Source organism: Eucyclogobius newberryi, unplaced genomic scaffold (genome assembly GCF_026437365.1).
Source record: "Eucyclogobius newberryi isolate DKJ021-1_F unplaced genomic scaffold, fEucNew1.0.hap1 SCAF_5, whole genome shotgun sequence".
NCBI classification, from domain to species: domain Eukaryota; kingdom Metazoa; phylum Chordata; class Actinopteri; order Gobiiformes; family Gobiidae; genus Eucyclogobius; species Eucyclogobius newberryi.
This window is the reverse complement of record NW_027316167.1, coordinates 18,240,470-18,254,877: the sequence shown is the minus strand read 5'-3', so window position 1 is coordinate 18,254,877 and position 14,408 is coordinate 18,240,470. Positions and strand designations below refer to the sequence as shown.

The 14,408-nt window shown below is 38.0% G+C and overlaps 3 protein-coding genes across 10 annotated transcripts in view; 2 read left to right on the top strand and 1 right to left on the bottom strand.

Annotated features, from left to right (window-relative positions):
- Positions 1-14,408, top strand: part of sdhaf2 (succinate dehydrogenase complex assembly factor 2) — a 222,684-nt gene that overhangs the window by 127,568 nt on the left and 80,708 nt on the right. The window lies entirely within an intron of this gene.
- sord (sorbitol dehydrogenase) overlaps positions 1-14,408 on the bottom strand; it is an 85,829-nt gene that overhangs the window by 36,065 nt on the left and 35,356 nt on the right. The gene's annotated exons all lie outside the window — the stretch shown is intronic.
- Positions 1-14,408, top strand: part of apba2b (amyloid beta (A4) precursor protein-binding, family A, member 2b) — a 61,865-nt gene that overhangs the window by 17,798 nt on the left and 29,659 nt on the right. The window lies entirely within an intron of this gene.

The following is a 14,408-nucleotide window of genomic DNA, read 5'->3' as shown; positions in this document are numbered from 1 at the left end:
TGTTGTCATGATTCTAATTTTGTAATAATGTTTTATTGTTTTATACTAGTTTTTGTATAGAACTAGAAGGTAATTCTAAAACTCCAATAAATGTCCAAATTTTAATCAGTATTAATGTGTTTTTCAGCGTCAAAGGAGCATCTAATATCAATACTAGTTTTAAGCATGGATTAGTATCTGTGTATTGATTTTTATTTTATTTTTTACAACCCTATACTATATGTTTCTTAGTATGTACTGTATAGTAGTAATAGTAGTAATAGTACTGTATGCTTCTCTTAATGATTTCTTGGTGATGTCTGGGTGGGGTCAATTCCCTCCTTCAAAATGACTGCAGACCCCATTATATGACTCAACAGATGGTCTTCTGTGACCATCCTCAAAAGTAGATGTCCGTATGTCGCCTCGTTGTCGCTCTCATAAGACACAGATGTCTAGTTTTTGGACCAGCTCAACAGCAGCAGCAGCAGCACTTTTATAACCAGCAGCCTTGGTTCACTTATTCTGATTAAACCCTTTGAAGATGAATAAGAAGGAGACAAAGAATACAGCCACTTGTAAATCAAGATATTACATTCCTTTGTCTACCACAAACCAGTTTTTACAGGGTAGAAAATGTGTTAGAGGACTAAAACAAAAAACACTCTTTGAAATAATATTTGATGGCGTAGATTTCAGCATTTCAAATATAATGGCATTTGTTTTTGTTGCTGTGAATTTTGCATTATCTGTAGCAATGGAAAAAATGGTGTAGTGCTTGACTAACTCACCATTAAGACCTGAAGGGAACATGATGCTTAACCAAACAGCTGGCCACATCTGTCATCCCATATGTCGTTAACTGTGGAATGATTCATCTGAACTCAGGCTTTTTTAATCTGCGTATTTCTGTTGTTCTGAAGGAGTATTGGGATAATAAATTACTGTAAAATCCCTCTATATACTAGATAAATTGAACATTAAAGCCAGATTCATGATCTGACAATGTTGCAATCTTACATTACAAAATTAAAAATAGAACTTGTTTGTGCTCATGTTATTTTACTGATCCTGATCGCACTAAATGGCTCGAAAATGGATGAATGACTATTTTTAGAGATTGGTGCAACACCCTTTCTCTAGCGAACAAACAGCTGACGTCAAGTCCCACCAGAAAATTTACAAGTCCACCTTAAGCTGTATAGATTTTGAAATGTGAGAACAAAACAGCATTAGTGCTTGCTCAGTACCTCGTGATGATAATGTCGCTACTTCATTAACTCCTGAAGGTCAATAAGACGTCAGAGTGTCAGGTACCAGACATCTTTTTACTCCTCACACATAACTGAGAGGAAATGCAGTGGTGGAGATTTGTGGTAGAGATGAGGAACAGATTCAACATGATGTAACCAGATTTGAATGGTAGCTGCAATAATCCAGCTTTGTGCCGTCATAGGATCAGTGCTGTTGTTTGCCGTGAGACGTTAGCGTGGCCTGTTGATCCCCATCAGTCCCACTGTCTCTCATGAGCTTTGGCTCCATCCCCCGAGACTCAGAAATCACTACTCAGCACCCGACAATGAAATATGTCAGCTTGTGTGTCTCCGCTGCTCCATCATTGGCATTGATTCAGCCGTCCTCGCAACTACCCTTCCCTTCAAAGAGCTGTTTGTGCATACTGATGCCTGTACTGCGCCTGTGAAGTATACAGACAATTTACATTCATAAATATTGTGGGAATTTGTACTCATTTGATTTTTATTCACTTCAGACAGAGTATATTCAAGTTCATCTCACCAGCATAATAGCCAGTGGTTTGCAAAAAAATTGCTGAGCCAATTCAAAAATGAATATTTTTTTCTGCAAATTATGGCACCAATCATTTAAATAAGCACTCGCCTTGACTATCCACAAATAGAAACGTGCTGATTATATACGCAATATTAGATATAATATTAGATATTAGACATTTACTCCTCCCAGACAATTTTCTTAAATTGTTCATTCAATCTATGGGAGTGAATGTTTTTGTGTATTACAGCTTTATGAACAAAAATGTATTCATATTTTAAATCAGGACCGATTATGAATTATTATGACTTAGATTTGCTTATGGGATCTGTATTGTACTGTTTTACATGTTTTAGAAGCTCTTAAAAATAAAAATAAATATAATTTGCAACATGCAGGGTTAGAAATGTCCCAGGTAAATTCAGCCATGACCAAGCATGGCAGTAATCAGTGTTAAGTGTTGTGACCAGGACAAACCAAAGCAGATTTGCTTGTGTTGGTGCCAAGCCCCTTGTCTTGGTGCTGCAGATAGACCCAGCCTCATTACCAAACCACAGCTCTGAGTGTTCCTGCCTGGCACAGTTTCCACAATGCAATATGTGAGAAAGCGATTTCCCTGAAGAAATCTTGGTTTAGCAATCCACAATCTTAAAATAGCTTTGAATCATGCATTATTGCACTGCAGGCCTGCATCCTCTGTCAAACTGCACATGCTCACACCATTATTGTCTCCCATAAGAGTCAGTCCCCAAACTCATTAACATAAAATTATATTTGACATAATGACACTGAAATCATATTTTTTCTCTAAAGAGAAAATACATATTCAATAGGCTTCAGCTGCTGTTGTACAGACATTAGTCATTACTGTGCTGTATTTGAAAGAATTAACGAATGCACTGTAGACCGTTCAACATAATTAACAGATTTTATTTGAGTTTCCAAAATGATGGGACACACCCAAGTCAGTAAATCATTGGGCTTTAGAGCGGCAGTTTGCAGTATCCAACTTGAACTTGTTCCACAACCCGTGGCGAGCTCTGCATACTCCTTATTGCTCTACTTATTCCTTACCATGAAATTGTTTCATGCTTCACATTTCAGATAGGATTGTATTGCATGGGGTTGCACTGGCTCAGTACTGGCCATTGCCATGTGTCCTTGGCAACCCCTTCACCTGCCTTGTTTGTGTATGAATGTGGTGCCATTGGTGCAGATTGTAAAATCATGGATCCGTCAAAAAGCTCTGTGTCTTCATTGCTGTGTGGGGAGTCATTTAATAATGTAATTTACAGGCATTTGAGTGTCTAGAAAAGTGCTATATAAATTCAAGGCATCGTTGGCTGGACTGGACAGTAAAAATATTGTTGATATAAGGAGGAGCATTCTGCCACTTTCCCAAACCACACAAACATCCACATGCCTGCCCAGCCGTGTGTCCATTCTCTCAGTCTGTTTCATAATGTGCACGTGTCTGTGGTTTAGGCTTATCAAAGATTCTACATGGCTTCCAATGGCAACGCATTTTAGCTCAAGTTATGCACGTAATCCAAAGTGCCTGAACGTGTGCTTGTGTTTCCAATAACCAACATCAACAAAACTACTTCTAATTATCATCCATATTGATGTTCTGACAACTTTCTTTGCCTAATAAAAAATCTAGTCTTGCGTCATACTTTCTCAAAATAAGAAATAAAAATGTTAGTCCTTACTTGTATTCTGACCGCTTGTTTTTATTTCACCAAAGACCAGTGCAATTGTGCAGAAATGATTTCCAGCTATTGCCTCCAAACTGCCAATAGTGCGCTGCCTGTTACTGCTCAGTGAGTCTGTCCCATAGTGAGATAAGAGGATATTCTCCGACCCAATATTGCCTGCGCCGTTCACTGCGGCCCCCGAACACAATGACCGCTACTGCATCCAATGAATATTATTAGCATTTTTCTGGGGATTGTGTCAGTGTGAAGACGGCTATGTGGGAGTACAGGCTATTTTCAGACTGTGATACCTGAGTGTACCCAGAGTGGAGAAGTCGATGCTGCAGCATATTATTCAGAACAAATGCCTATATAATACGTATGGCTTTTTATCAAGTATAACTCTTGATAACTGTGCAAACTTTTCAAACCGTTCACTACCTCACAAATGCAGTTACTATTGTAATTTGGACAATCAAGGTCTATACACATGGGGAAATTCCATTGTTGCAACGCAGGTAGAATTATAAAGATAAAATAAAATAAAATAAAAACAGCTAGCGTAAGACAAGATAATACTAATAATAATGGTAAAATAAACACTCTATTTACATCAGTTATATGCACATGAATGTGACATTATTGCATGTGAGTATGACAGTAATTGTACATGAATATGACGGTATTGCACATGGTTAAGTCAGTGCTGCAAGTGTTCAGGGCTAACAGTGTTTGTTATAAAGTCTGACAGCAGCAGGAAGGAATAAGACGTCTAAGCTTTGCGCACACATTCACCACACCGGATTTTGGACTAAAGGATTAGCTTTAGATCTGTCGGTTAAAAAGCTGATCATTGACAATTTCACAGCCCTAATAAAACTTCAATCATGTCTTGATTTGCAAGAGAAGCGAGTACCGTCCAAAGATGTCCACGTACCATTGGTTGTACCGTTACCACTGATTTAGAACCCCTGATAGGTCCGTATCTTTGTTCAGTTTTGAAAGGAAGCGAGGGAAAAGTGGACCGGCCAAAACGCTGGCACTGATTAAAAGTTAATAAGGGCCACGGGTTGAAAAGCCAGAGAAAGAATGACTTTTAAAGTGGAAATAGCCCGATAGATGGATTTCAAAAGATCTTTCAAAGGCGAGATCTCTGGCTTTGTGTCACCAAAGCAATACTTTCCCTCGTCTCCAGATCCTCTAGGCGACAGCTCAGGATAAATGGCACGGGGCAGGTGAAGAATTATCCATTTGGCCAAGTTTTTAAGTGTTTGCTTAAATTTGAATTGATCTTTAGATATTGTAGCGGGGCTTGAAGTGATAAAGGTTCTATAAATATTAGTAGCGGTCGGCCACCTGCTTTTTTCCATATGGCGATTTTAATGAGCTGCATTATTGTTACACATGATGGCCTTACACATGTATCCGTCACACAATCATTGAATGGCAGGTGTATTGCAAATAAATAAATAAATAAATGCATTTATTTTTACCGTGAGCCTGTTTCTCCACAGATCTGACTATTTCCTGATGAAGTGTAACGCCATATTGTAGACAAGCAAGTGGCGCACCCTACAGAATAGTTAGTGCACCTTTTATAGTTAGTTTGCTTAATTTGTCGTCTGCATTTGACCTCTCCTCCAATGCCGCTTGAGTAACCAGGAGGTACCAGTCAGGAGGAATGAGAAATCTTAAGCCTGGGTTGGTCAGGACCTTTCTCAAGGTTTTAAGCAGTTGTGCCTGTTTAGGTTTTGGAGGGGAAACAGAGAACTCGCAGGAAACCCATTGAGACACAGCGAGAACAAGCAAACTCCAACTGGGAAAGTGGGAATAAAATGTGACTCAGTAGAAAGATCTTCTACTGCTCTACCATGTACTTTTTCGGACGCTGCTCAAAACCTCACTCACATGAAGAATCTCACAATATCAAAACACTGCACTCACTGTGAAACATACAAAAAGCCTTCATCATCTTCGTCATTTCACAGATTCTTGTACAAACACACTCCTGTACCTGTTTGTTTTTGTTCATACAGTAGATTGAAGTTTTTAAGTTTTATGTTTTTGAAATTCTGTGAAGTCTGAAAATCCGAAGTTTAATTTGTTAAATTGTACCATCTTTTGTTCCGCTTTGGGCGCCCCGGGAGGGAGTCAGAATACTTTTTTGCGTCTGTTGCAATTAACTTGCAGCTTAAACTGCATCTAAATTTTCTTATAAATACTTTTATGCAAAATTGTCTTGGTTGTAAGTGTTTATCCCATTAGCCATTCCAAGCTTTTGTGCAGCATGTGACTAATCTGCCTTCATAAATAAACATCAGTGATTTATGTGCTGCTACTATTTATCTGTGGACTAAACAAATTGCCGCCATTTTAATTAGCACCATTTCCCTAATCTGTCTTCTCTCCTCTCTGTCTCATTTGGTGCTCGCAATGAGTCAAGTTTGGGTGTTAGTTCAAGCTTTTAAATATAGTAAAATGCACTAACTTTTTTTAATCCTGACTTATAAATGAGCAGTGTGCTTAAGTCCCTGCGGTCAGATTTTACACATGAACATAATTCCTTTCAACTTCGCTCGCTTTTTTACTTGTGAATAGCCTCAAACTTAGTTGACAAGTTCAATTAAACCTTGTGAAATCGCCCGTCTCCCTGTGGGGCCTTTTAGTCGTGTTTAGCTCTTGGGGCCAGTCGCCAGGCAAACTTGACTGTTTGAATGTAGGACAACCTCACACTGTGCACCTGCCTGTTGTGGAAGATGAAACACACAAACACGTGAATCAACTGTCGGAGACTTATGAGGAATTATAAGGTGTGATTTTTCAATAATAGGTGTTGACTTACTTGTTATTGAATTATGTCAAAATGATAAATGTAGAACAGTAATGGGCATGACTCTTTTGATCTGACCTTTTTAAAGTCCTTCGATTGATACCGTATACTTTTCTCACTTGTCTCTATTTTTTTTTTTTTTTTTTAATCAGTGCATCTTCACTTCCCCAGCTCTAATACTTTGTGTAGTAGTATATTTTATGAGATTCAAATTGGGAACCTTGACTGGACGTGATGGTACATTCAAGGCAAGGGCTACGACTGAATGTCCACACTATCCCCTATATAAGGCACAATTTTCAGTTGTGTCCCAATGTCCACCAGTGAAAAAGTAGTGCACCAATGTACCTTGGAAAGTAGTGTCCAGCACTGGTCACTAGACAGGTCAATATAGACCACAATGCATTGCGAGTGTTGGAAAAGCAACAGCGAAAGGTCTTTTGCAGATGATCAGGGATTATGAACAAAACACTCACACTGTAAAGTTGCTGATGTTTATCGGGAGATCCATGTAAAATAGGAATGGGCAATATAGTGTACATGTTGTATTTCCCTATTGCCTTCAAGAGAAAAATAAAATCATCTGCTTCTTCAGAAAATTCACTATTTTATCAAGGTCATGTCATTTTTACCGTCAATATCAGTACACGTTATATGTGCAGGGTTTTATCATAAAGTATATTTCTTACAAAGAACTCCAAAGACTCTTTGATGATATTCGAAGGTGGAAAGTGAATTAAGTGTCCAGATTTAGCATGCAATCTATGTGATCTATTATCTTTAAAAGATACGGGTTGTTTAATATGATACATTCTTAAATTGTATTGTTATTTATGGCTTCATTTAATGACAAAGATTAAGATAAACCCTTAAATGTTTACACATTTCACTTGAATTTACATCGTTTTCTAATCGCAACCAAAACCTTGAAAGTCCTCAATTAGTCTCGTCACATCGCACAAGTTAATTAGCACAACAGTTTAGTTTCTTTCAGTGACTGCATGCCACCATCTTTGTCTCCAACAGACCAGCTGAAAAACAAATGGTGGTTATGGCAACAGTCAGGGCGGGCGGAGGAGGGTGTGTCTGTCTCTGGTGAGGGTTTGCATGTGTGCGTTTGGGGAGGGGGTTGGACGCTGGCACATTGGGGAGCGAGCTGGTTCTCTTCAGTCTCTTCCTGTCCCCTGTGCAGCGCTCTTGTTGTGGTCTGAGACGAGTGGGAGACACGCTGAATCTCAATGAGGACGCTGTGAGGAAACTCATTTTCTCTCTCTCTCTCTTTAATAGTGCCTTTTTTCTTTATTTACAAGAAGAATCATGCGCCATCCGTTTATTAAGATAGTTCGATGACAAATGGTGTCTGTGTAGTGTGTTGCTGTTTGAAATATGTTGTCAATATTTTTTGTTCTGATTAGAGTTCATCTATAATCATGATTATTAAGGTCATAATGTTGTTGTTTTTTTTAAATTAAATCAATAGTCATCTAAATGTAAAGTATTTTTAATCTGGCTGAATCAGAATTACATGTATTCATCCCTAAAGGGAAATTGTTTTTGTTACAAACATGCAACCAACCAGCAGATGTAAATATAAGTTATCAAAACGAGGATAGACTTAATAATCAACTTGATAAATTATGTAACATTTTGTCATTCAGAAAGTTGAATTTCGTTTTGATGAAAATTAATGATTTCACTGTTGTTTAATCACGCTCTCAGTAATCGTGAATAATCTTGAATAATGTTTTTGTTTCTAACAATAATCATAACATTAATATTTTACATCATGACATCCCAGTAGTTATGATTCAACTATTATTAACCTATGTATTTATTTAAGTTCTGAAGTCCTGGCTGGAAGGTCTGTTTACAAAGTATAATTAAATTGTACTTATTCAAATAAAAATAAAAAAACTTTTTCAAGTAAAATTGAGAATGGAAATACTGGCCTTTAAAATAAAAGTTTGCAGATGATGAAATAGTGATATTGTGAATTGTGATACAAAATTAATTCCTTCTGTGATAAAGAAATTATGATGAAATTGCCTGAAAAAGGTTTTTCAGCAACCGACATTATTTAAATTGGATAATCGTGTGCTGCCCATTGCACGCAGTGTGCTTTTACACAGACTCTGGAGCCTTCAATTATACAACACATTGAATTTGTGTCTGCTCTCTACACTGCTCTGAGAAGACAAAGTTATCCCAAAAACCAAACCCCCAACAGTATCACAACAGTTACCATCATACCCTCCAAACACATGTAGCACTACACTACAGAGCTGTGTAAGTGAATCATCTTGTGTAATTCCTTTATGCAGATCTTGGCCATCTGTATAAAGGCATATTGTGTATCTTAAAATAATCTAATTTAGCTGCACAGTCCGGGTTCACATATCATCCTCGTGCCTCTCTGCGGTTTGTACTCTTCCTCTGAGCCCCTTACATCCCATCGCTGGTGTAAAATTTCATCTTTTTACAGATCCAGCCACTTATTAAATCCAAACTGCCCTCTAATGCGCCCTGTAGTGCCATAATGGTGGTCATAATATTAAATATGTTATCTGTTGCTGTTGTTTGGGCTTATTATACAAAACAACGGGTCCTTAATGTGTGTTTTTATGGATTTTGTGGGAAAGGGCATTTTCAGGCTGTTGTTTTTGGTACTATTATTAATTTGATGTTTAAATCAATACAATTTCTGTTTTAAGAGCGTCATAGAAAGTTAATGTTTTCTTTTCCTCGACAATCTTGGGTTGGACTTCAAAATGTTGATAAAGGCTTGAATTTGTTTTCATTCACACAAAAATGGCAATTGAGGAGTAACATGCACAATACAGACACAAAGGGAAGGAGCATTTTGCCGGTTCATATTTAAGTGCCTGTGTGAGTTTATGTGAGAGATGTGTCATATCCCCCAATCTCAGCCGCCATGTGTTTCAGGAGCTTTCCCCAGTGAGTGAGAGGGTCCCTGTGTCCTCCTGCCCTCATGGTCGCTGTGTCTATCCTCCTCTGTTAGAAGAAGAACAGGTCCAAATAAAGACTTCTATCTATTGATTGATCTATCTATTTATTTGGGCCAAACAGCAGTGCAGACTCGGTACCTGATCTTCTTAGAGTCCCTGGTGAAGCGTGCTGGACAGCGTGACACCTAGAGGAGTTGGTATAACATTGTATTTTGAACACCTTAAATTGCAATTTTGAATATTTATTGACCTAAAACGACAAGATTAAAAAACAAGTCTGCTGACCTCCGCCCCTTTAGGTTGTGTCGCCTTTTGAAGAGTGAACACAAGATATTTTGTTTCACACTTCTGAATAGTTTTTAAATAAGCAATCTTCCCTTTTGATCAAATCCATAAAACCTTTTTGAAACATCAAACTACCGCTACGCACAATTTGCTAGTGTTGTGCGGTGTGAATAATCCAGTTTAAAAGGCTGAGGCAGAGCACTTCATCTACTTCCCATTTCAAGTTTTCACATGAATAATATTTTGTGCGGTTTGTTGTAAGAAAAACACAAAAATTCTGCACCTTAGATTGAACAGCAAAATTCTCTGCACACATCAGTCTTCACACAAAATGAAATAGAGCTAAAATCCCAATTTGTTTCTCTCGTGAACGATGCATGTGAGTGTTTTTTAATCTGTAATATGCAAGTTTCTGTTTGAGAGAATATTTCTATTTCCCATCAGTTCTGAATCATTTATAATGCTTGTATGAAACCATTATACTATTCTAACAAGACAAATCCCAAATTGATTATTCTCTTGCTGCCACTGTATGTGTATCTTAGATCTTTTTTTTGCAGTTTTACAAATATTGTATTGTTTTTTGTTTGTTTTTTACAGCCAACCATGTATCTTTGCTGCAGTCTATTTATGACCAATGTAAGAATAGGTATTAGGCATAGATTTGTGGGCATTGGTAACACTGTAGAAGATAGATAGAAGATAGTCGTTGCATGCAAGATCACAGAACAGATTTTTTTTTAGGACCTCATGGTCACCCTAGTTGTGTCCTAAACTTAGCCGCTCCATCTGCTGGTCCTTGCCCTCTGCCCTGTCCTCTGCTTCATTGTGGTTGATACCAAAGTCCAAATGCACTCACTGCCAAGACAGAGCACAAACTGAGCCTAATTGAACGCTTTATCTCAGTGTAGCCAATGTGTTTTGAGACAGACATGGATACGGCTCCCAGGCTGCTCCTCAGTCCAGTCGATGTGAGCCTCTCACTGTTGCTATATCTCTGGGGTGCATTTGTATACGTCAAAAGGATTTTACTGGTGAATTTAAAAGCTTGAATCACGGTCTGGACTTAACTCATTTGTTTTGCAATTGTCCAACAGTTTTCTCTATCTTAGGACAAATTGTGCTGTATTTCAGTGGATTAGGTAGGTGTTGTACAATAGGCACAATTCACAATAGTTGTCATTTATTGTGAACACTCCAGAGAAAAGAAAACATGTACGAATATACATAAACAACATGTTTTGTTCATAATGCATGTGGGAAGACGTTTAACAACTTAATAAATTCCACCCCATTACTTCTAACACAATTTTACAATTGCATTTTTCCTGCAGTATTGTCTGCTGCAGATAATATCAATATAAAATATATTAACGCATTTAAAATACCTCTCTCATTTCAGCCCAGTAGCTATTTAAGCCACAGGGACTTTATGTATTAGCTCTGGACAGGAAACTCTGAAGGAAACTCAATACAGATTAAGAAATGTGCCATTTCCCTTGGATGACATTTTGCTTTGCACCAGAGCCAACTCCGTCCACAAGAAGTTAGTAAAAGAACTAAAATAATTGATATCTTTAGTTCTTGAACTACCTGCCTTGTTTATTCCTAATACAACTCTCCCCTGATATCCAATTGTTTTCTTGAACGATGCAGCATTGATCTGATCAGTGTCCTCTGCTGTCAGTCTTCTTGATCTTTAGTCACCTTGTTTCTGTTTTGCAGTTTGAGCTTCTGATCCCAAAAGGCTTTGCTCTCGGCCACCGACAGGATGGCAAACATGTGAATTGCTTTTAGGCTCTGCAAAGCCTCTAAATAGCACTTGAGATGATTCTCACTGTGCCCCATATCCTCAATATCTGCCCCGCTTCACCTTCTCTGTGCTGTAGGATTAGAAGAGATTAGATTGTAAATGGCCCCTGAAAGAAAACAATATCAGGTTAATCTTAATGTTTCTGTTGAATTGTCTGGTAGAGCTATCATGCAATTTTAACAACAGTATTTGGAAGATAGAGATACTGTGCTCAAGTTGATTGAAATATCCCAGTCAGAGATTCAGTTTATATTGTAAACTCAAAAGTCAAATGATCTCAAGCTCAAGTTTCCCCGTATCTGGTCCTGGTGGGTGCTGATCATTTGGAGGAATAAGGACCACTCAAAATAACATAACATCTGCTAAAGCATGAGCAATTAATCGTATTTCAAATCATGAGTTCTGTTATATTCAATTGTAATCTGTTCCTTTTGTTCAAAATGATGCACACACTCATTCTCTCCCTCAAGACACGTTTCTAGTCTAGGCTTTTAAAACACATTGCCACAAAAACATTACTAATACAATGTTTTCGGTGTATATACTTTTTTTACAGGTTCATTTTCAAACAATTGTGATTTCAGTCATGAGTATTTTTTAGACATCAAAACCATGACACAATAAGCCTATGCAAAAGTTACCCACAGCAACAGTTTCCATCATACATTTCTACGTATTGCCCGTCAGGCTGCTCTGCTCTGGTCTGAATGCCACACATATTTAAAGCTCGTGAAAACTGGCTGTAATGATTTCTTCTGACATTATTCGGGTACATTGTCAGTAAAATATAATTCATGCCAATCAAACCCTTAAAAGAAATGTAAGTCTCTGAGAACAAAATTTACTTTCACTACTACTACTCCACTATTGGAAATGCCTCACTTCATATATCAGCTGTAAATCTTCACAAAGGAGAGGTCGAAGGGTATACAAGTCCCTCAGGGGATGCTGTTGCCCGTAGTTACCAGTGTCTACCTCCATCTCCGGGGGATTGGTCTGAGGCGTGGCTGAGGCTCGCCCGGAGGATGCTGGGATGTAATGAAAAGAATGGGAGGGGCCTGTTGTGTAGTGGCTGCCCGTTGGGGGAAGGGAGGAGCATGAGGGAGTGGGATATGCCCATTATTGAGGAGATTTGAGGGCTATTGTACAAGACGTCCCAGGCTCAGGTAAGTGATGTAGTTTGTATCGATTTCTCAGAAAGATGTAAACTAAGTATTCTGTGTTTTTTTGATTATGGCATTTATATTGTGTGTATTACTATATATAATTTAAACAGTAAACATTATTATTGGTGAGTCATCTTTGTATGGGGTCCATTGTATGAAGCAGCAAAAAAGACTTGCTGGCATCATCATATGTTGATATATATAATATGTCCTATTTTTTGCGATATTTTAAAGGAGTAATGGTGTACTGTTTGTTCCAAGTTGTGCAGTGCTAATTAACCACAGCAACTGAGGGTGATGGAACATATAATTATAGTAATGGGAAATTGGAAAGCAATAGCAATACCTCTCCAAGGAAATGTGTAGCATAAGCAACAATACGATGTAGAGAATATGACTGGGTAGCTATACGTGGAAATAATGTATTAGTTGTTAAATTGAAGACAGAATCAATCAGTGTGTGTGTGTGTGTGCGCGCGCACGTGTAGGTGTGTGTGCGTGCGTGTGTGTGTGTGCGTGCGTGTGTGTGTGTGTGCGCGCGCGCGCAGCTTTTGAACAAAGTGCTAGAAAGTCATCTTAAGTTTGACTGTTCAATAAACTTTTATTCATTGATCTACAAATTATGCTACAAGTATGTTTTATCTGTCTAATGTCACTATTTTTTAATTCTTCCGTTTTTGAGTTTGTCATTGTGTTAAGTCCCAAGTGATGGATGAAGTACTTAGATATAATGATCAGTTATTGCATTGTTAATGGATATTTCTGGTGTTTGTTGTTTCTGTTTTTACTCTGTAGCACTTAGGAATCGTCTAATAGAAAGTACAATGCAAAAAAAAGCAAAATATCATTGTTATTGTTGACGCATGAATAAAAATACAGATACATCTGAATTGAAGCAAATTAGTGTTGGGGCCAAAAATGTGCAGCTTTAGCAAGAAACCTCACCTGCTTCTTTGTCTGTGGCTCCGGTGTATGAATCTTATAGTGCAATTGTGCATTTGTTGGCAGTACTGTCAGTGCCCCTGGGCTACTGTTCTCACCATGTTCACATAATCAGTGGAATATATGATGTAGCAGCCATGTAAAATATCAAATGCAATAAGCCTAACCACAATGACAGATAATACAAACAGATTCTGTGCGTGTTGACCAGTATTTACGTTCCAACTCGCCTTGTTTTACTGGTGTAGCTAAAACGGGTGCAGCCTTTTTCTTTTTTTTGCACACTATTTTATTATGGCCCGTGTTGACCATTCTCACCAGGCCACTCCAGGATCAATACAAGTCCTAAATGAGTGATCACCCAAACAGGCTCTGCTCTCACTGTCACTCCTCCACTGTACCTGTGAGACGATGACCTTGATGTAGCTATTGATTCTCAGTTTGGCAGTGCCCCCGTGCATTTCAGCCTGGACACTTCTCACGCTGCTCTTTCTGTTTATTGTGCTAAAGGTGAAACCCAGAAGTCTTTAGATTACAGCGTTGTGTCCTAACCAAACAAGGGTGGTTTTAATGTTTCATCGTCACAGGACAAATGCTGGAGTGTGCAAAATAATTAAACAAATTATTCCTTTTAACATATTTTTTGGTTGAAATTAGTTGTTACGAGATATGAAAAAAATGCATTCAAATTCAAAGCTTGGACAGACTTTGGTTCTTATTTAAAAAGCGGACGTACGTACAAAAACAATTACATATGCAATTTTCCATGTTGAGTTTGCGAAATAAAAAGACAATTTTAAGCAGAAATGAGCGTTCTGCTCCAAAAATGATTAATTTAGGAGCTTTCAGAGATGTCGCTTTCAAGAGATTTGTCCTCAGATAGACAAAAAGTTAGTACGTTTAAGGAGGTTTATGGAAGTTTGTACATACGTTTTTAAG